Raw genomic sequence first — 5,363 nt, 5'->3', positions numbered from 1 at the left:
AGAACTGTTGTTTGCAAGAACTGTTGTAGTTAGATGTGTTGGAAATGTTGTTTGGAACTGTGTGTTTGGGAACTGTTGTTTTGGATCACTGTGTTTTGAACTAGTTTTTTAGAACTGTTGTTTGGGATACCTGTGTTGGATGGTTAGGTACTGTTGTTTGGAACTGTTGTTTGGAACTGTTGTTTGACGTTTAAACTGGTTGTTTAGATGTGTTAGAACTGGTTGTTGTTGGAAAACTGTTGTTTGGAAACTGTTGTTTGGGGAAAACTGTGTGTTGGAACTGTTGTTTAGAACTGTTGTTTGGAACTGTATGTTTGGAACTGTTGTTTAGAGACTTGTTTTGGTTTAGACTGATTTGTTTTTTGGTGAACTGTGGTGTTTGGGGAACTGACTGTTGTTTAGACTGTAGTTGTTTAGATACTTTTGTTTAGAACTGTTGTTTGAACTGGTTGTGTTTGGAACTGTTGTTTAGAACTGTTGTTTGGAACTGTTGTTTAGAACTGTTGTTTGGAACTTGTTGTTTGTAGAACTGTTGTTTAGAACTGTTGTTTTGATACTGTTGTTTTGGACGTTGGATTTGGAACTGTTGTGTTTGAACTGGTTTGTTTAGGTAACTGTTGTTTTGGATACTAGGTTGTTTGAACTTGTGTTTAGGAACTGTTGTTTAAACTGATTGTTGCTCTTAGGGAACTGTTTTTGGAACTGTTGTTTTAGAAACTGTTGTTGTTGTTTAGAACTGTTGTTTGGAACTGTTGTTTGGAACTGTTGTTTGGAACTGTTGTTTAGAACTGTTGTTTAGAACTGTTGTTTGGAACTGTTTTGTGTCAAAGCTTTAATACTGTTAAGTGGTCTCCTCATCTTATTTCCTTCATCTGTTCTGTACTGATACTGTGGGAAAACAAAGGGTGGATTAAATTATTTTTGTATTTTGATTCCAATGGTTGGCTTCATGATTAGGGGATGGTAAACTGATCCTAGGTCTGTATCTACAGGCAACGTCTAGGGTTCCAGAGCTGGTAGACTGAGGGAGATGGTGGTGGGGCCTAAATCAATAGTCCACTGAAAGAACTGCTCTCTGAGTGGGACAGATCAGCTTTCAGATACATACACCAGTCTCTATCTCTCTCTCTGTGTACATTCTGTTCCTCTCTCCCCCATCTTCTATACCTCTCCATTCATCTCACCAATTCCCTCCATACCTACCTCTCTTTCACCAATCCCCTGTCTCTTTCTGCTCTCTTCTCTCCACTCATAACCTTCCTCCTTTTTCTCCCACTGTATATTTAAAGATCAAAACAGGACAAGCGAATGGTTTGGGCTGAGTGCCAGATTAAACAATATGAAATGAAAAGAAACTACCTGCCCTCCCTCCCTCCCGTTTTCCCTCCCTCCCTTTCCCACTCTTCTTCAGGCTCCCTGTATAACCCTGTGGACTGCAGTGCCCTTATGGCGGGCAGGTAGGYCCGGAATGAGGCAGGCAGGGCTGGAATGAGGCAGGCAGGTAGGACCGGAATGAGGCAGGCAGGCAGGGTGGCAGGAGGGCAGGAAGGAATGGAAGTAGAAGGGCAGGTAGGGATGCAGGGAAGCAGGGCCAGTATGAGGCAGGCAGGTAGGAGGGCAGATAGGGGAGTGGTAACACCAGGGACATGCTGAATATCTAATCAACTTTCTTGCTGCTGCTCAGAATTCCGCTCAACTCTCACTGGAGACTGACATAAGAATTTGAGGATATTAAAGCAACCAATCCCTGCATTACCATGAATCACCTACTGACCCAATATATATATAAAAAAACACTGCCTAAATAACCAAATGAGATACATAACGTGATATTATTAGCATGTAATAACATAGTTATTAGTTCAAGTAGTTAACAGTATCAATAACAACAAATAGTAAAGGGGGGTAATACATCTGACTAGCTAGTTACTATAGCCCTTATAGCATAGCATATGCAAAGTTTATTCAGGAAGAGATTTATACTTGCACAGTCAGTGTAAAGCACAATAACTCAACAAAGGTACCCATAATTATTCACAAGTTATCGAACAAAAGTAGGGCCTAAACAGGTAAAAGTTTGTACACAGGTGTGGCAAGAACATTTGAAGTGCAGGCAACAATTATAATGCATTGTTAATGGCTAGCTATATTAGCTCAATCAAAATCTCTGCAAAATAAACAAAGAATCTGACATTAAATTGTTTAGCTGGCTAGCCTACATTTTGTCGACTAGCTGGCTATGGAACCTACCTTTTCAAGTCCACGCTATGTGCACATTTCTGTCAGCAACACAACATCCAAGTCCTCTCGCTGGTCATGGCTGCATTTTGAGTGTTGATGAACGCCTGCCCTGTTTGTAAGGCCACGGAGGTAGAGGATCAGCCGGCACTGTGGGATGCGCGGTGCTGATACCAGACATGCTGGCGAGGTGAAAGAGCATTTTTTTCCAAGCCAGGGAGAGAAAGGAAGGAGGGGCGATGTTACTTCGACCACCTTCTACCGCATATCTCAAGCAATTTCTATAATTTCATCTCATGAGGAATATAGACTACTCCTCTTGTAATCTCAGGGAGATATTTTATTTTTTATTTTAATTATTCAACAATGTCGACAGCTAGTTATTACAGTTTGGGGAACTTTTGAGTGTTCCTTTTTTGTCACGATAATTTCACAAAACCTCCCGCCCTCAATATTGCGATTTGAAGGTTATTATTGAACAACACGCCTTTCAGCCATGTGCTTTTTATTATTTTATCTCATAGCGCCCCCTGCTGTCACTGGTCGGTAACAAAACAGCCTATATTTGAGGGCGCAACATCAGCACCAAAGCTGCAGCAATTTTTTCTCCAGCTTTTAATATCATAGCTACAAATAAAATCAATATTTTATATTAATTTATTCATGAAGTTACAAAACACAGCCCAAAACAATCTCAACAACGTACACGATACCTTTTGACTACAATGGCCAAAACTGTATAAATAAGCACTCTCATACAACCATAATTCCTCAAACCACACACCTTTCATCATCATCAAATTACAAATCAATAGACTACTAAAGCAGGAATCAGGAGAGGGAAAAGTGTAGGGATATGTTGAGAAGGACAGAAGCAAGGTAGAAGGACGAAGGGGAGGAACAAGTTTAGGAGGAAAGAGAGAACACAGACAGGAGAATGAGAGAGAGAGAGAGAGAGAGAGAGAGAGAGAGAGAGAGAGAGAGAGAGAGAGAGAGAGAGAGAGAGAGAGAGAGAGAGAGGGAGAGAGAGAGGAGAGACGAGAGAGAGAGAGAGAGAGAGAGAGAGAGAGAGAGAGAGAGAGAGAGAGAGAGAGAGAGAGAGAGAGAGAGAGAGAGAGCAGAGGAGGACAGAGAAGCTGGCTGACTTTCTCCTCCAGATGGGCAGCCTTCTCTAAGTCCAGCTGTATAACAGCTAGAGATTGAGATCGTATGTCCTTGGGAAATGACTTCAGGCCCAGTTCCATTGCCTCCAGACCGGGCGCCATCTTTTTCTCCAGACCGTGCGCCATCTTGTTCTCCAGACAGGGCCCATCGGACTCCAGTTGCAGTGGTGGGTGGTGCAGCTCAATGAAGAGCTGGTACAGTGCCTCGCCTACCATAGCCCCCAAGAATGGGGCCACCAGGGGCACCCAGAACCAACCCCTGCCAGCACTGAGAAAGAGAGAGAGATCACCATATTTCTCCTCAATAATCAGTTGGTCCATCACAGTCTGTAGATCGAGTATGTCATGAGTAGTGTATTTTCATGGAGATCAATGCCAAAAGGTGGTGGGTGTTGTCTCACCTGAACACCTCTACTCCCCAGCCAGCCAGCCAGATAGGTAAAGACCCGGGGGCCCAGGTCTCTGGCAGGGTTCAGGGGGTAGCCACATTTACCCCCCATGGACAGGCCAATGACAAACACAGCCAGCCCRGCCATCAGGGGCTCCAGGTGGGCAGGAGCCACACTGTTCCTCTGGTCCCCCAGGGCCAACAAACACACCAGCAGAGTGGCTGTACCTATCACATGGGAGAAAGGAATGGAGGGAGAGGAGGAGGGGGAAAGGAGGAGAAGAGGAATGGAGGAGAGGGAAAGTGATTTATAGTGACTTTGTGGCTTTGAATTCACTCAATTCTAGATTAGATTGTTATTCTATTCTATTCTATTACAATTGATTCCATTCTGTTCACCTGGTCTACGAAACCGAGAGAAAGAGAGAGTAAGAGAGAGAGGGGGAGAGAGAGATAGAGAGAGAGAAATAGAAAGAGAAGGAGAGAGTGATGGGGGAGAGAGAGAAAGAGAAAGAAAGAGCGATGGGGGAGAGAGAGAGAAAGAGAAAGAGAAAGAGAGAGCGATGGGAGAGAGAGAGGAGAGAGAGAGAGAGAGATAGAGAGGGAGAGAGCGATGGGGGAAGAGAAGAGAGAGAGTGAGAGCGATGGGGAGAGAGAGAGGAGAGAGCGATGGGGAGAGAGAGAGAGTGAGACGATGGGGAAGAGAGAGGAGAGAGAGAGCGAGAGAGAGAGAGAGAGAGTGAGAGCGATGGGGAGAGAGAGAGGGAGAGAGAGAGGGAGAGACGATGGGGGGAGCCCTCATGAATGAAGCCTATTCAACTGGAACACAGTGTAGAAGGAAACTTCCTCCAGTGGTGTCTGCCCAACACACACATGCTGAAGGACACCGCAGGATTTAATTGGGCCCCTAGCAGAAGAAGACGCAAACACACACACACACACATCACTACCCCATACAACACCACAAACAACATATCCACAACGGTGTTACTCTGGACGACTGCTGATGTAAAAAAGGCGTTATAAAATACATTTTACATTTTGTTCAACAATCTAACAAAATGCGGTTTGATTTTGTAGAGGGAAAAAAAATCTATCCCCAAAAATAATCTATGAAACAAAAAAGCTGCACTGTTATTTAAACTAGTTTCAGTCCTATAACCCGACACTCCGCTGTGATGTACATGTCGAAGATCGGTGGCGAAGACAAAGGCCAAATTAGCGGACAGGTATTCCCCTTTACGCTTCCTACTGGTGATGGTTGGGCCATGGCCCTACTCCTGTCACACCCTGATCTGTTTTTACCTGTCCCTGTGATTGTCCTCACCCCCTCAGGTGTCGCTTATTTTTCCCCACTGTAATTATCCCTGTGTTTTCTGTCTCTCGGTGACAGTTCGTCTTGTATGTTCCCAAGTCAAACCCAGCGGTTTTCCCGTTTCTCGCTTTTGCATTTCTCTCTTTTTCTGTCCTCTCGGGTTTGACCCTTGCCTGTTTCTGGACTTTGTACCCGCCTGCCTGACCATTCTGCCTGCCTTGACCACGAGCCTGCAGCCACTCTGTACCTCCTGGACTCT

General features: G+C 44.5%; 1 pseudogene; it reads right to left on the bottom strand.

Moving 5' to 3' along the window:
• Positions 1-1,661: 1,661 nt before the first annotated feature.
• Positions 1,662-4,975, bottom strand: LOC139024610 (aquaporin-3-like; annotated as a pseudogene).
• Positions 4,976-5,363: the final 388 nt, after the last annotated feature.

The sequence above is a fragment of the Salvelinus sp. IW2-2015 genome, unplaced genomic scaffold (assembly GCF_002910315.2).
Source record: "Salvelinus sp. IW2-2015 unplaced genomic scaffold, ASM291031v2 Un_scaffold1706, whole genome shotgun sequence".
NCBI lineage: Eukaryota > Metazoa > Chordata > Actinopteri > Salmoniformes > Salmonidae > Salvelinus > Salvelinus sp. IW2-2015.
Note: the sequence above shows the minus strand (reverse complement) of the source record. Positions and strands in the feature narration are given on the sequence as shown.